Source organism: Aethalodelphis obliquidens, unplaced genomic scaffold (genome assembly GCF_003676395.1).
Source record: "Aethalodelphis obliquidens isolate GAN/ISIS:26980383/991018 unplaced genomic scaffold, ASM367639v1 scaffold2, whole genome shotgun sequence".
Taxonomy (NCBI): Eukaryota; Metazoa; Chordata; class Mammalia; order Artiodactyla; family Delphinidae; genus Aethalodelphis; species Aethalodelphis obliquidens.
This window is the reverse complement of record NW_020837946.1, coordinates 62,329,198-62,347,527: the sequence shown is the minus strand read 5'-3', so window position 1 is coordinate 62,347,527 and position 18,330 is coordinate 62,329,198.

Below are 18,330 nucleotides of genomic sequence, written 5' to 3'. Positions count from 1 at the left end.
TTCTATTACACAACATTTTTTTATGGCCTATTTATTTTCATTTTTTTTTTTTTTTTTTTTCGGTACGCGGGCCTGTCACTGCTGTGGCCTCTCCCGTTGCGGAGCACAGGCTCCGGACGCGCAGGCTCAGCGGCCATGGCTCACGGGCCCAGCCGCTCTGCGGCATGTGGGATCTTCCCAGACCGGGGCACGAACCCGTGTCCCCTGCATCAGCATGCGGACTCTCAACCACTGCGCCACCAGGGAAGCCCTTCACAATATTTTTTAATCAAATATTAAAATTAGATTGACAATCAGGGCTCACCAAATTTTTTTACTTTCAGGAAAAAATAAGTTTACTGCATACCCCACAAACCTCCATGTATGATGTGTGTAAATTAATGTATTTACACATCACATACACATACTATTACACTGATTATATACATTTTAAAATACACTCCCAAAATAGAAATATTTAAAGTATGAGATAAATATAAATCAAAGTGCAGACATTCTTCTCTGTTCCCCAAAGAGTATCTTGCTCATGCCTGAGGGGGTACCCCCATACTGGAGGCTGTTACCCTAACAGTTTTTTGACTTTTTACCAGTAAAGGGGAGAGAGATAAACTGATTGGTGATCTGGCACAGTAGAACAAGCGAGGGCTTTGAGGTCCCCATCCTGCACTGAAAACTGCTCTTCCATTTATGACTTTGGCAAGTCTGTTCATCTCTTTGAGCCTCAGGGTTCTCTTCTATCAAAGGAGGGTGGTTATACCTACATATGATACTGTCTGTAAAGTACAGTGTTTGGAGCGCAGTATCATTATTACTTAGAGCAGAAGGAAGCTTTCATAGGTCACTTAAGACAGTAAGGCTAGAATGACAGTCTCCCGGGTTTTTAAGTCTAGGAAACGTGCCTAAAGCTACACAGCTGGCTACAGACAAATCCAGAACCACCCTGTTTATTGAGCTGTTGGCTGCCTCAAAAAGGGTACTGTCAGGCAAGGTTTCCCTGGGACTGGGAGTGTAAATTCTGCCGTAAAATTTCCCATAAATTTTACTCCAAGTGTAATCTACATAGAGCTACAATTAAAAGTTGCCCATATGTTGTTATATGGCTTTAAAAAGAATCCCATAAGTCACAGAAGAAGATATGCCCTATTATCAGCACCGAAAAAATCCCTTCAATACATTTTATTTTTAAATCTATACAATGGGAAAAGCTCTGGCTCAGGAGAAATGCTACATAGATTCTAGTCCCAATTGTGACATGACCCAGTCACCTGATCACTCTCTACCTTATTTTCCTCATGTATTAGGCAAAAATGATAATATTCACACTTGTGGTGAGGATAGCATTAATAATATAGGTTACTGAAAAGATTCTATGAATAACTATCATTATTGCTAACATCCTTTCCTCCTGCAACAGTAAAATTGCAACACACACACACACACACACACACACACACACACACGCACATTTGAGAATTCAGTATCCTCCCAAAAGATCTGGTCTCTTTAGACAAGAGACCAAAGACCACTCCACGAGGACACAGGTAAGTCTTACTAACAAAAAGCACTGACATTTTCTGCCTTCTCTGATTGCCCTTTTTGTCCTCTGACCCCTATAGGGACTAACCTCAGTCCTAGGCCTATTCTGAGCCAATCCTTATCAGCAGCCCCAGGCCTCTCAGCCTGTAGACAAGGTGTACTCTGCTAGGGATGAGCCTTGGAATTTCAAGCAGGCAGGACCTACCTGACCTCTCTCTGACCCAAGTCATGGGAGTCCTTCAAAATGAGCATCTGCCTTGGCTCAGCTGGTTGGAGCTCTCATCCTTCACTAGGACTTGTATCTTAACCAATTTAGAGTAGATGCCATAATATGGGCCTACACTATGTTGGGTAGTTTACATACAGTATTTCTAATCCTTACAACAACCTATGAAGTGGTGATTACCATTCCACCATACAGTTATGGAAACTGAGACTCAGAGAGGTTAAGTAACTTACAAAATTCACACAGCTAGGAAGGGGAATTACCCAGATAACCATTTCAGTCTGGCTCCAAATGACAAGCTCTTTCTAAAATATTTCACCTCCTGATTCCCTGCCTAGTTCCTGCCTAATCTACCCCTAGATTCTGGATTCTGTTTCTTATACCCTTGCAGGAGTTCTGCCAGAAACCACTGGACTAGCATACACTACAATCTCCTGCTTCTAGACGTACCTCTAAATGAAGAACATATGGGAGCCCAAGGAAGCATTCTCCTACACATGTATATACCTCCGTTCACTAATTAATTGCCTGACAAGCTCATATTGCTACAACCTTTAGGCCCAGGGCATCGTGTTGCGTATTTTTAATCTCTATAGAGTCACAGGGATCAGGGTGGGATGGCGCCCCTCTCCCTTTTTAAAACTCAGGGACATTGACATAAAGCCTCAGTAGAGGGCAATAATCCACATAAAATTTTAATGAGCTCACCTTAATTCTCCAAGTTTGGAGAAATGGAAAAAGCACCGCTATCGCATTTTATGAACATTTGAAACAGATATTTAGAAAGCATACATCAACCATGATATCCTAAGAGTGAGCCTTGCAGATCTTATAGAATGGGAATGATGCCCTACATTTGCTACAGGTCACACTACTGTAGACTTAGAGTCCCGATTTAAAATAAATATCTTGCACTTCTCATGTTCTAGTGAACAAAGCTACCTCCAAAGTTGGAGTTTTAGCTATGATCCCAATTACGTAAATGTAGGAATCAATTTAGCAAAATTCGGACCAATAGCAGAAGATTGGCACAGGGCTCTTACAAAGTGGCTTCAACTTCTAGGTTAAAAAATAAAATGTGAATGTGTTTCATATGAGGCAACGGTGCAACAATTATTTAAATAACTAGTATCAAGGTTAGATGGGGGTAACTCTGCTCCCATCACCAAGAAAGTGTCCAGAGAAATATGCCAGGCTTATATGACATCTCTGCTCTAATTAGACTTTAAGGTGATCACACACAATACTTTCTCCCTTCTTGCCTGAGGAGGGACCAAGTAGTATCAAAAGTGGAGTTGGTAGATGAGGCCAGTAGATGGGGAAAACATACTCCCTTAGAATGTGTTTATACTTCAACAAGTGCCTATGCTTCACTTCAGCTGGCATTGTTTTCATCTGTGTCAGAAACTGTAAAGCCAAGTACGCTACCATATTTGTGAGGAATGGTAGCACATGCCCCTGGCAGCACTTGTACAGAAGCCAAATTGCTAAGAGAATCTTAAAAGGTAGAGATCAGAACGAATCAGTGTCAGGGCCCTAGCAAAGCAGCTAGAGTCTACTCAAACCTTCAGACTTCAAAGAGGACAAAAGTTGGTTTCCACACAAGCTCCCATCAATGTTGACAAGGTCATGGATGTCAACCTATATCAGGCCTTTTTCATGACTTGTTGCTATAATAATATTGTGTGTCTGGAGAAGATTTTCATGCCAAGGAACCACTCTGATTCTTTTTAATTTGCCATCAAAAAACATCAGAAGTCTCTTAGTTAAATATAGAAACTGGCCTTTACATTTTTCTAAGCTTCTAGGGACGATCTCTGCTGATATTATCAGAAAGGAACTCCTTCTGGATGCCCCGGAGCACAGGGAGGTATGGGTGGCCTTGCCTGCTGTAATTTGATGTTGATATTTTGGTCTCTTTGTTCTCCTGTTGTCCTGGTTCAGTAATGGGAAGGTGAGCAGGGGGAGTTGCTAAGGGATTCCATAATAGTTTTGCAGTCATTGGAATTCTCTTGCCCCAGACATGTACATTCCTTGCCCTTTTATCTGTTGCCCATAAATAACAGGCTATGCAGCATAAGCACCAAAGCCACTGATTTTCCAGGATAAATGAGCAAGAAACTTTGATTTAAAACTCATAGTTCCATTTCAAATCTCTGCTACAATAATCACCACTTCATGTCATTGGTGAGCAACATATGGATTGCCAGACACTAAGATTTTGACAATACACTGTTAAAAGATAGTTCATTTATTTATTTTTGGCTGCGTTGGGTCTTCGTTGCTGCGCACAGGCTTTCTCTAGTTGTGGAGAGCGGGAGTTGCTCTTCATTGCGGTGCACGGGCTTCTCACTGTGGTGACTTCTCTTGTTGCAGAGCACGGGCTCTAGGTGAGCAGGCTTCAGTAGTTGTGGCACATGGCCTCAGTAGTTGTGGCTCATGGGCTCTAGAGCAAAGGCTCAGGAGTTGTGGCACACGGGCTTAGTTGCTCTGCGGCATGTGGGATCTTCCCGGACCAGGGATTGAACCCATGTCCCCTGCATTGGCAGGCGGATTCTTAACCACTGTGCCACCAGAGAAGTCCCTAAAAGATAATTTTTTAAGGTAAACTCATGACTCTCATACAGATATGAAAATGAATGTGTGTTAAAGATTTTATTTAACTCAGTGAGGAAACTGAGGAGGTGTTACAACCAATTCAAAGGGAAAGTCTAAAAAAGCACAACTTTCCATGGAGTAAAGAAATGGTGAAATGAACATGCAAATGGAGGCAAAACTAGCTTCTTCCACAGTGGTGGAGAGTAGTCAACTGCACCTCTACTAGACAGGATAGAATGTATGTCTATAGACAAGAACTGTTTTACAGTGCAATCAGTTATCAACAATTTACAGAATTGTGAAAAGCTTATAAAAAATCAGAACCATATAACATGGAAGGATATCCCCTAAACAGTGCATAATTTTCCAGTGAAACACAAATTGTCCCTACAACATCTATATTTATACCAAACTGAGATTAAGGAATCAACCAATAGGTAACTGTAAACAAATAGTCTGGAAGAATGGTACGAATTATCAAAAATCTTTCAAGGAGAGTGGCCCATAAGATTTTCCCAGTTTCTTATCATTAAAATGTTACTCCACGTTCAACAATAATAGTAAATACTATACTATGTGGAGAATATAGTTGGTTCCAGAATGCTGACTGAACCATTTTATTCCATGTTCCTTGAGGAATTACAGCCAGCCTAAAACAGTTTATGTGAGATATTGTTCCATCTGTACCTAAACTTCACTCATTTTTTTAACCACGAGAGTAAGATCTGTGGAAATGAATAGAAAAAGAGTTCCTGGCACCATAACTCAGATAATGATAACTCTAACATACAATGTTCCAAGGTCAGGTGAGATTTTAAATTGCCATATCATATTGATCAATAATAAAGGTCTTTCTCTAGCATTTCCTCTAATGCCACTTGACTTTGATTTTACTTAGTTTTATTTTAGTTTAGTTTTTTGGTTCCACCAGCTGAGGTCTTACAAGTCCACAAATTGAAGGAAGCAATAATTCCTCTGTAGGCACCACAGTTGCTGAAATGGAGTCAACTGATTATTTCTACACCTGCTCCTATAACTCAGAGACAACCTCACAAATGGCACCCCCTACCTTAGTACATTACTGTATAAGCCAAACGGAGACCAGTGGAAATACATGCCCTCAGCCTGCCTAATACTGGTGTGAGGCAGGATAATATTTTTAAAATATTAAACTAATGTAGTTTGGGTCTCATAACCCCTAGTTATTCCTGGTTTCCCTGAGGGTACCTACCTACCTAGCCTAGGACAAAGAAGCCAGTCAAGTTGCTCCATCAGCTCACAGAAGACACAACAATTTGAAAACAAAAGCAAAGGGAGTGAGTTGCAAGTGCTTGAGAAGGTACAGTGATAATTTTGCTTTGAAATGCAACAGGATTTGACTTGCAAGATTTCAGCGAAAACCTAAAAGACTAAGCCTAGAACTTTGTAATAGCCGTGGTAATGGCGCCATATTGAAAGAAAGGGCATCTTTTTACCTCCAGAAGAATAAAAGATCTTCCTCGGTTGGGACAAGGAGGGAAGTTCAAATTGCAAGTAAAGGGTCTGCTCCTTGGTTCCCTCCTTCTTTCACCCTGAATGAAATTCAGGCAGTCCTGGACTTTTCTGGTCATTCTTAGATGATAAAAAGCCCAAATGGCCACATCAAGTTGCAAACAAAGTCTCAGAATGAATGTGAAAGTGCACAATCTCAAGTAATTACCAAAACATTGAATTTGATTTAACAGTTAAACTTCTCCCCTCTTCCAACTGAGGTCTTTGTACGTAAGCCAACCAAAGACTGGAATATGATCCCACTTCTCCACCCTGGGCTTCTACCCCTTCTCTCCTATGTCCTATTTTGCTATGTGTTATCTGACTCCTCAAGGGCCAAAGCAGGAGGAGAGAAGGGAAAGGGGAGCAGGGAGGGAGAACAGGAAAGTTATTACTTAATCAAGACTGTCATTAAATGGTCCTTGCCCTCTTATCTGATAGACGTTTAAAGCTGGCTCTTTAATTTATGGTTCCTTTTATGAGTCCTTCTAGAAGTCCTCAGTGGGAACATTCAATTTTGCTTTTAGTCCTGGTGGATGCATTCTCCCCCCCACTGCTAGCTGCTCCACCTCAGCATTCCACACTCCATTTGCTCCTTTGGGTTCCCATCACTCTGTCCAGGCTTGGACAAGATTTAAAAGAGCCTCAGGCCTGTCTTTTCTCCCAGTGACTACATCTGATTGAGGAAACACACACACATCCTTTGCTCCCCTTGGATCAGCTGGATAGTCTACATTCTTGTCTTTTACATTTTTCAGTCAAAAGTCAGACATCAGTCCTCACGGCTACCCTCTGCCCCCCCCCCCCCACAAATGCATGAATCACATATCAAGATATCTCAGGAACTCTTCTCACCATGTTTAAGATGAAGAGAAAGGAGGCAGGGAGGGCTCACAACAGAGCTCTCTTCAAAGACATCCTCTATCCAATCCTCTCTTCCCATTTCCAACCCTATCCTTTAGAACTTGGATATGAGAAAGATTTAGAAACTTCCCTTGAAATTTGACAAATCCTCACAATCCACTCTGCCATCTGGCATTTGTCATCTTAGGATCTTAGCTTAAACTTCCATTTATAGATCCTGTTACAAGTGTTTTCTCTCAACATGGCATTACATGGTGACTCACCTTTCTCACCTAGCCGCAGAAGTCATACAGCATCACTTCTGCTCCATCTACTGGTTATTAAGTGAGTCACAAGCCAGCTGAGATTCAAAGGGAGGGGATATATACTCCTTGATGGGAGGCATGTCAAAGAAACGGCAGCCAATTCTTAAAAACCACCATACCTTTTTTCACCATCTCTTGAATACACACAATGATGTCCTAAGTGCGCATTTTTTTGTCATCATTTCCCCATTTTGGGTTATCAGGCAAAGGTAAGGCGTCTCTGAGATCAAGCACCCTGCTTTCTTCCCCCTTCTATCACTTCACCTGGACAAGAACAGACACAAGCACAGAAACACGCAACTCACACACCACAGTTTTCAGGGAATTAGCTAAGCAAACAAATCTTAGTGAGCTTTCTATCAACTCTTTTACATTAGTTGACTCAATTTTTTAAAAACATCATTATTTTTCACACGAGCCATTGTTTCCTGATATACAATTATACAGCAATGTTTCAAGGTAAATGTTCTTTCTAGTCCATAACAGAGACGTAAAATATTTAATCTATTAGCACTAAAATAATTCTTACCTTCTTTAAAAATATATATTCTTGATAGTCAAGTGAATAATGACTATTGCTAAAGAAGTTGACAAAAATGTATTCACTTTGAAGCACTATATTTCTTAGAAGCTCTTCACCATCTTTAAAAGAAAAATTCTTTTCTAATTATACTTTTGTTTGAGTTGAGAGGCATTTATTATACATCACTCTTTGATTCAATGGATGTATACAAATCACTCCAATTTTTAGCAAGCCCTCTTTTACGGCTTCTTGGGGTATCATTTGCTGCTCCCTGATGATCGGCAGATACAACACCTTGAAGAATAACTATCCTGCCCACAAATCAATGAAAATGCAAAAATAAAACCCTGATAGATAACTTTTATTTAGTAAATTTAGCAAAATACTCTATGGTTGTTTTTACCAGATTATGCATGGTTAATCCAGGAATTTCAACCATGTTCCTGATTAACAAGAATTGACAGTGATAAACAACATTGGCAGTGAAACAGAAGAAACAAACTGTTCTAGGGTTATCCAGGCTGGTTTGATGTGACTTATCCCAGGGAAATGAATCCATATCTCATAGGAGAGTTTACATTTATAAGCTAGGTTAGAGGTAACTGATATAAAGCAGAATGTGAATGCCGTAAGAGAGATTCAGAGTGCTTTGGAGATTAAAGGGCTAAAAGCACATAGGTTAGAGGAATCATGAAAGATCTCATAGGAGAAGTGGCTACACACAGACCTCCAACCAACTGCTTAGGATTCTGCCCTTAAATATAAATAAATGCCTTATCAGATTTTTATCAGATATTTCTAGAAGACAACATAGAAGAGAGTAATCACAACAAGCAAACAGGAAAAGAAAGGGAGAAAGAACACTAAAAAAATTCAAGGAGTGGGGAGGGAAAAGGGGGTATACAATACAGGGAAGAGATTAAAACTTACAAACAAGAGAATAGCGTCAGACAGAAGGTGTACCCTTAAAAAAAAAAAAAGCACTACAAAAACAGATAATCCAAGAATAAGCTCTTAGAAATTAAAAATCTAGGGCTTCCCTGGTGGTGCGGTGGTTAAGAATCCACCTGCCAATGCAGGGAACACGGGTTCGAGCGCTGGTCCGGGAAGATCCCACATGCCACGGAGCAACTAAGCCCATGCGCCACAACTACTGAGTCTGCGCTCTAGAGCCCACGAACCACAACTACTGAGCCTACGTGCCACAACTACTGAAGCCTGTGTGCCTAGAGCCCATGCTCCACAACAAGAGAAGCCACCAAAATGAGAAGCCCGCACACCGCAACAAAGAGTAGCCCCCGCTCGCTGCAACTAGAGAAAGCCTGCACGCAGCAACAAAGACACGATGCAGCCAAAATTTAATTAATTAATTTTTAAAAAAGACCCAATGCAGTCAAAAATAAATTAATTAATTTTAAAAAAAGAAATTGAAAATCTATACATTGAAAAAAATTTTAATTAAATAGAAGGGTTGGAAAATAAAGTCATCCCAGAAAGTAGGAAAAAAGAGAGCAGGGGAATAAGGGAAAAATGAAAAATACAAAAGATAAGAAAATCAGAAAATTAGTCCAGGTTATGCAACATCTGATCATTCTACATGCCAGAAAGAGAAAAAAAGACAAAATGAGGGACTTCCCTGGTGGTCCAGTGGTTAAGACTTCACTTTCCAATGCAGGGGGTGCAGGTTCAATCCCTGGTCGGGGAGCTAAGATCCCACATGCCTCACGGCAAGAAAGCAAAACATAAAACAGAAGCAATACTGTAACAAATTCAATAAAGACTTTAAAAAAAAATGAAAGAGTGATAATCTAAGAAATAATTTAAGACAACTAGTGAAGGTGAAGGACACAAGTCTGTAGCCTGAAAGGACTTGCCAAATGACTAGCACTATTAATTTCAAAAGTCCCACTCCGGGCTTCCCTGGTGGCGCAGTGGTTGAGAGTCCGCCTGCCGGTGCAGGAGACACGGGTTCGTGCCCCGGTCCGGGAAGATCCCACATGCCGCGGAGCGGCTGGGCCCGTGAGCCATGGCCGCTGAGCCTGCGCGTCCGGAGCCTGTGCTCCGCAACGGGAGAGGCCACAACAGTGAGAGGCCCGCATACCGCAATAAAAAAAAAAAAGTCCCACTCCAAGGAAAGCATCATACAGTTGCTGACCATTGGGGATAATGTGAAAATCCTTTAAGTCTTCAGAAGAGAGAACAAAAGATCACATACAAATGAACAGAAATGAGAATGGCCTTGAATCTCTCAATAATGACCTTAGATGATAGAGGACAAAAAGTAAGAAGTCTTAAAAACTTTGACAGATAATGACTTTCATCCTAGAAATTCAAGTTAGAATTTTATACCTGGTCAAGCTTTAGAGTAAACTAAAATCATTTGCAGACACACAATAGCTAAACAAACTTACTCCCTTTCTTAGAAAGCGAATGAGTCCAGCAAAATAAGCAAATGAACCAAGAAAAAGAAAAATCATGCATCCCCCCAAACAAAGTGTCAAATTTAAGAATGAGTTCAAGAATAATCGCAGTTTGCGCTTCCCTGGTGGCGCGGTGGTTGAGAAGTCCGCCTGCCGATGCAGGGGACGCGGGTTCGTGCCCCGATCCGGGAGGATCCCACATGCCGCAGAGCGGTTGGGCCCGTGGGCCATGGCCGCTGAGCCTGCGCGTCCGGAGCCTGTGCTCCACAACGGGAGAGGCCACAGCAGTGAGAGGCCCGCCTAGCCCAAAAAAAAAGAATAATCGCAGTTTGACAGCTGACCTAGAGAACAACCAGTACAGAGTGATCCCCAGAGAGCTCCAGGAGGAATGTTCCCAGAAAAAGGAATGAAGATAATAAACTATCTGACTTGCTCAGCATTTTGGAAACTATTGAAAGGCGTTTGACAAATCTCATAGAAAAAAAGAAGGATAAGAATAGAAAAGTATATAAGTAAAACAAATGTTACAATCATCAACTTCAGGAAAAGCAAGCACAAGAACTATAAAAGCAAGGAAATTAAACCATAGTACATTATTTTGTTCCAGTATCTACCATTTTCTGTTTGGCAACGTGCTTTAGAGGAGGCTGATCCCAACACCAGTCGTAAAGGGTAAATCTAATTAGTCCCAATCATGACAACCCCATTCCCTTTAGTTGTGATAGTTTTAGGAAGAAACATAGATCCAAGTCTGTTGGGAGGCTTCTTAAACAGAAATGCAAGGAAGAGTCAGTCTCTTCTTGTTCCTCTGGACATGTGGAAAAGACAAATAAATTTGCTGCCACCATCTAGCAATCACGAGAGCAGTCAAACTACAGACAAAGTCAATACCCCAAGGATAGCAGAGCAAAGATAAAAAGTACCCAGGTTTCAGTGATGCCACTGAATTGTGCAACCTTGAGAAATATTATTTTCAGCCTCACATTAAATGGAGATAACAAATTCCCTTATTAAGCCTGTAGAGTCAGGGTTTTCTGTAATTCTCACTTGAAAGCATTCTAATTACACAACTGGGCAGGGGATGGGGGGGTGGGGAGGGTGTATCCTGGCAGTCAGAGGGCTAGATTGCTAAATCCACATCTACCGTAACAGAACATAGGTAATATACTATCTGAAGTTATTAAATCACGATAGGGCAGTATAAATCCCATATTTAGAAACAGAGAGTCAAATATAGATACTTGGGAAAATGGCTAAAAAATAGATAGTAGGTGGTTCTAGGGAGTAAGACTAAGAGTTGTAGAGGGATGAGGTAGAACCATTTGATTGTTCTTAATTTTGTGGGTGATTACTTTGATGAAAATAAAAAGTAATCACAATAAATAAATATGCAAACAAAAACATAGAATGTGGTTTTCCAAGGTAACTGTTAAGGAAGGTGGAGCTCCCCCATGTGGCCATCAAAAAAGCTATTGACATCCCCCCAAAAGAAAACAACTAGTCTTCAAGAAGCTACTAACAGGCTTACTTCATTTTATCCTGCTTCATAGATTTTGTATTTTACAAATTGAAAGTTTGTTGCAACCCTGCCTCCAGCAAGTCTATCGGTGCCATTTTTGCAACAGCGTTTGCTCACTTCACGTCTTTGTGTCACATTTTGATAATTCTCACAATATTTCAAATTTTTTCATTATTATTATATTTGTTACAGTGATCTGTTATCACTGATCTTTGATGTTATTATTAAAATGGTTTGGGGTGCCTCAATCCATGCCCATGTAAGACAGCAAACTTAATCAGTGAGTGTTGTGTGTGTGCTGACTGCTCCACCGACTGGACATTCTCCATCTCTCTCCCTCTCTCTCCTCAGACCTCTCTATTCCCTGAGATACAACAATATTGAAATTAGGCCAGTTAAGAACCCTACAATGGCTTCTAAGTATTCAAGTGAAAGGAATAGTCTTTCACTTTAAATCAAAAGCTAGAAATGATTCAACTTAAGAGAAAAAGGCACGTCAAAAGCCAAGATAGGCCAGGGACTTTCCTGGTGGTCCAATGGCTAAGACTCTGAGCTTCCACTGCAGGGGGCGCAGGTTCCATCCCTGGTCGGGGAATTAAGAACTAGGCCTCTTGCGCCAAACAGTTAGCTAGGTTGTGTATGCAAAGGAAAAGTTCTTGAAGGAATTTTAAAGTGCTACTCCAGTGAACACAAGAATGATAAGAAAGTGAAACAGCCTTATTGCTGATACAGAGTAAGTTTTAGTGGTTTCGATAGACGATCAAACCAGCCACAACATTCCCTTAAGCCAGTCTAATCCAGAGCAAGGCTCTAACACTCTTCAATTCTATGAAGGCTGAAAGAGGTGAAGAAGCTGCAGAAGAAAAGTTTGAAACTAGCAGAGCTTGTTCATGAGGTTTAAAGAAAGAAGCCATCACCTTAACATAAAAGTACAAGGTGAAGCAGCAAGTGCTGTTTGTTGTAGGAGCTGCAGCAAGTTATCTTCTGGATACTTAGTGAAGATACTGAGATACTTAATGAAGGTGGCTACAATTAACCAGGAATTTTCAGTGTGGATGAAACAGCCTCATATTGGAAGAAGATGCCATCTAGGACTTCCATAGCCAGAGAGGAGAAGTCAATGCCTAACTTCAAAGCTTCAAGGACAGGCTCCCTCGTTAGGGGCTAATGCAGCTGGTGACTTTAAGTTGAAACCAATGCTCATTTACTATTCTGAAAATTCTAGGGCCCTTAAGAACTATGCGAAATCTACTCTGCCTGTGCTCTATAAATGGAGCAACAAACAGCCTGGATGACAACACATCTGTTTACATATGGTTTACAGAATACTTTAAGCCCACTGTCGGGTCTTACTGCTCAGAAAAAAACATTCCTTTCAAAATGTTACTGCTTATTGAAAATGCACCTGGTCACCCAAGAACTCTGATGGAGATGTATGAGATTAATGTTGTTTTCATGCCTGCTAACACAACATCCATTCTAGAGCCCATGAATCAGGGAGTAATTTTGACTTTCAAGTCTTACTATTTAAGAAATATATTTCATAAGGCTATAAGCTGCCATAGAGAGCAATTTCTCTGATGGATCTGGGCAAAGTAAATTGAAAACCTTCTAGAAAGGATTCACCATTCTAGATGCCATTAAGAATATTCATGATTTATGGGAAGAGGTCAAAATATCAACATACACAGGAGTTTGGAAGAAGTTGATTCCATCTTTCATGGATGACTTTGAGGTGTCCAAGACTTCAGTGAAGGAAGTAACTACAGATGTGGTGGGAAAAGTAAAAGACATAAAATTAGAAGTGGAGCCTTAATATGTGACTGAATTGCTGCAATCTCATGATAAAACTTTAAAGGATGGAGAACTGGGCTTCCCTGGTGGCGCAGTGGTTAGGAATCTGCCTGCCAATGCAGGGGACATGGGTTTGAGCCCTGGTCCAGGAAGCTCCCGCATGCCGCAGGGCAACTAAGCCCGTGCGCCACAACTACCGAGCCCGCGCTCTAGAGTCCACGAGCCACAACTACAGAGCCCAAGCGCCTAGAGACCGTGCTCTGCAACAAGAGAAGCCACCGCTATGAGAAGCCTGCTCACCACAACGAAGAGCAGCCCCCGCTGGCCGCAGCTAGAGAAAGCCCGCATGCAGCAATGAAGACCCAACGCAGCCAAAAATAAATAAATAAAATAAATTTTTTTTAAAAAAGGATGGAGAATTGCTTCTTATGGATGGGCAAAGATAGTGGTTTCTAGAGATGGAAATTACTCCTGGTGAAGATGCTGTGAGAACTGTTGAAATGACAACAAAGGATCTAGAACATGACATAAACTTAGCTGATAAACAGCCGCAGAGTTTGAGAGGATTGACTCCCAATTTTTAAAGTTCTGCTGTGGGTAAAACGCTATCAAACAGCATTGCGTGCTACAGAGAAATCATTCGCAAAAGGAAGAGTCAGTTAATGGGGCAAATGTCGTGGCTGTTTTATTTTAAGAAATTGCCACAGCAGCCCCCAAACTTCAGGGACCACCAGCCTGATCAGTCTCAGTCTGCACCATCAACATCGAGGTAAGACCCTCCACCAGCAAAAAGATTATGACTTGCTGGAAGCTCAAATGATGGTTAGTATTGTTAACAATAATTTTTTTCATTGTTGGCCTCACCATGTGGTATGTGGGATCTTAGTTCCCTGACCAAGGATCAAACCCGTGCCCCCTGCATCCCGTGCCCCTTGCACTGGGAGTACAGAGTCTTAACCGCTGGACCGCCAGAGAACTCCCTAACAATAAAATATTTTTTAATTAAGGTATATACATGGTTTTTATAGGCATAATGCTATTGCACATTTCTACATAAACTTTTTTTTGTGTGTGTGTGGTAAGCGGGCCTCTCACTGTTGTGCCCTCTCCCGTTGCAGAGCGCAGGCTCCGGACGCGCAGGCTCAGCGGCCATGGCTCACAGGCCCAGCCGCTCCGCGGCATGTGGGATCTTCCCGGACCGGGGCACAAACCTGCGTCCCCTGCCTCGACAGGCGGACTCTCAACCACTGTGCCACCAGGGAAGCCCTAAACATAACTTTTATATGCACTGGGAAACCAAAAACTTCATGAGACTCGTTTTATTGTAATATATGCATTACTGTGGTGGTCTGCAACCAAACCTACAATATCTCTGAGTTATGCCTGGGTAATCATCACAACCACACAGATTTTACAGTGCTAGGATACCAACAGCTCAAATTAGAGAGCAAACTGAATCTTAACTGCATAATGCCATCCCCATTTTTTTTTTTGGCTACACCACATGGCATGCAGGATAGGGGATCTTAGTTCCCTGACCAGGGATTGAACCTGTGCCCTCAGCAGTGGAAGCACAGAGTCCTAACCATTGGACCACCAGGGAATTCCCAATAAAGCCATCCTCAGATAGTTTCAGACAGGATTAGAACAAGGCAATATTCAGATGACATGACACTATACATAGAAAATCCTAAAGATGACACCAGAAAACTCCTAGACCTAAACAATGAATTTAGTAAAGTTGCAGGATACGAAATTAATACACAGTAATCTCTTGCATTCCTATACACTAACAACGAAAGATCAGAAAGAGAAATTAAGGAAACAATCCCATTTACCACTGCAACAAAAGTAAACAAAAGTAAAATACCTAGGAATAAACAAAAGTAAACAAAAGTACAATATCTAGGAATAAACCTACCTAAGGATGCAAAAGACCTGTACACAGAAAACTATAAGGTACTGATGAAAGAAATCAAAGATGACACAAACAGATGGAGAGATATACCATACTCTTGGATTAGAAGAATCAACATTGTGAAAATGACTATACTACCCAAAGCAATTTACAGGTTCAATGTAATCCCTATCAAATTACCAATGGCATTTTTCACAGAACTAGAACAAGAAATTTCACAATTTGTATGGAAACACAAAAGTCCCCGAAGAGCCAAAGCAATCTTGAGAAAAAAAAATGGAGCTGGAGGAATCAGGCGCCCTGACTTCAGACTATACTACAAAGCTACAGTAATCAAGACAGTATGGTACTGGCACAAAAACAGAAAAATAGGTCAGTGGAACAGGATAGAAAGCCCAGAGATAAACCCACACACATATGGTCACCTAATCTATGACAAAGGAGGCAAGAATACACAAGGGAGAGCCTCTTCAATAAATGGTGCTGGGAAAACTGGACAGCTCCATGTAAAAGAATGAAATTAGAACACTCCCTAACACCATACACAAAAATAAACTCAAAGTGAATTAAAGACCTAAATGTAAGGTCAAACACTATAAAACTCTTAGAGGAAAACATAGGCAGAACACTCTTGGACATAAATCACAGCAAGATCTTTTTTGGCACATCTCCTAGAGTAATGAAAATAAAAATGAAAATAAACAAATGGGACCTAATGAAACTTAAAAGCTCTTGCACAGCAAAGGAAAACATAAACAAGACAAAAAGACAACCCTCAGAATGGGAGAAAATATTTGCAAATGAAGCAACTGCCAAAGGATTAATCTCCAAAATATACAAACAGCTCATGAAGCTCAATATCAAAAAAACAAACAATCCAATAAAAATATGGGTGGGGGCTTCCCTGGTGGTGCAGTGGTTGAGAGTCCACCTGCCGATGCAGGGGACACGGGTTCGTGCCCCAGTCTGGGAAGATCCCACATGCCGCGGAGCGACTGGGCCCGTGAGCCATGGCCGCTGAGCCTGCGCGTCCGGAGCCTGTGCTCGGCAACGGGAGAGGCCACAATAGTGAGAGGCCCGCGTATTGAAAAAAAAAAAAAAAATATGGGTGGAAGACCTAAATAGATATTTCTCCAAAGAAGACATACAGATGGCCAACAAACACATGAAAAGATGCTCAACATCACTCGTTATTAGACAAATGCAAATCAAAACTACAATGAAGTTATCACCTCACACTGGTCAGACTGGCCACCATCAAAAAATCTACAAACAGTAAATCCTGGAGAGGGTGTGGAGAAAAGGGAACCCTCTTGCACTGTTGGTGGGAATGTAAATTGATACAGCCACTGTGGAGAACAGTATGGAGGTTCCTTAAAAAACTAAAAATAGAATTACCATATGACCCAGCAATCCCGTTACTGGGCATATATCCTGAGAAAACCATAATTCAAAAAGACACTTGCACCCCAATGTTCATTGCAGCACTATTTACAATAGCCAGGACATGGAAGCAACCTAAATGTCCATCAACAGAGGAATGAATAAAGAAGATGTGGCACATATATACAATGGAATATTACTGAGCCATAAAAAAGAACGAAATTGGGTCATTTGCAGAGGCATGGATAGACCTAGAGACTGTCATACAGAGTGAAGTAAGTCAGAAAGAGAAAAACAATATCGTATATTAATGCATATATGTGGAATCTAGAAAAATGGTATAGATATTCTTATTTGTAAAGCAGAAATGGAGACACAGATGTAGAGAACAAACATATGGATACCAAGTGGGAGAAGGGATGGGATGAATTGGGAGATTGGGATTGACATATATACACTATTGATGCTACGTATAAAATAGATAACTAATGAGAACATACTGTATAGCACAGGGAACTCTACTCAATGCTCTGTGGTGACCTAAATGGGAAGGAAATCTAAAAAAGAGGGGATATATGTATACTGAGGGGATATATATATATGAATATAGCTGATTCACTTTGCTGTAGAGCAGAAACTAACACAACATTGTAAAGCAACTATACTCCGATAAAAATTAATTTAAGATAAATAAATAAAATTTCAAAAGAACAAGGCAATATTATGATAACAAGGTGACACAATGAGGTCTAGGTTGAGGTCACATGACTTCCCAGTAGTCTTTCCCTAAGTTATTTGCTGACTGCTAATTTCACTCTTTTTTTTTTTTTAATGTCTTCCAGCTCTCATTTCCCCATAATTCAAATATGAAATATTACTATCAAGGTCTCAATATTATAAAGGGCTGTAATTGAAAAAAGATCTTTTCAGCAAACTTTCATGATTTAAAAACTGTTAGACAGCATTAAGTTTAGGTGAAGGAATCCGGTTCTGGATAGTCAAAGAAAATAGAAATGTAAGATATTGGAGGGGGTGCAAAACACGTCATTTTGTCAAATATTCCAAATAATCTCAATTCAGTTATCTCTTGCTTTTTGACAAATTAACAAATAGGCTATTAAAACTAACATATATTTCAGGGAGTTCCCTGGTGGTCTAGTGGTTAAGACTCTGCACTTAACCACTGGAGATGGGTTTGATCCCTGGTGAGGCAACTAAGATCCCATGTGGCACAGCCAAAAAAAAAAAGAAGTTAACGTGTATTTCAAAATAAAACTTAGTCATTGATTTCAGCCACCAGAGTTTTCACCAGAATAATGAAAATAACTGATTCAGATTTATTTTCCCATCCTGTTCTCTGATCACCTGTTGGTCAGGTGGGCCTGACTCTGGTATAGAAAGGAAGTATAGTCACTGCCTAAGTGACTGGGAGGGTCAGGAGAGGGAGACCAAGGCATTGTGATGTTACTGTTAGCAACCTGTTAACTCCAGTCCTCTTTCAGGTCTCAATTTACTTCTCCCAGAAGTCCTCCTTGTCCTCCTAGACTAGGACAGCCCCCCTGTTACACACTCTCATAACACCTTACCCTTATCACAACAGTAACCAAATAATTATTTCTGTAATTAATTGTTTCATGTCTGTCACCTCCACTAGACAATACGTTCTATGAATCACAGGTTGTGTGCATTTGGTTCAGTTTTACAGTATCTAGCA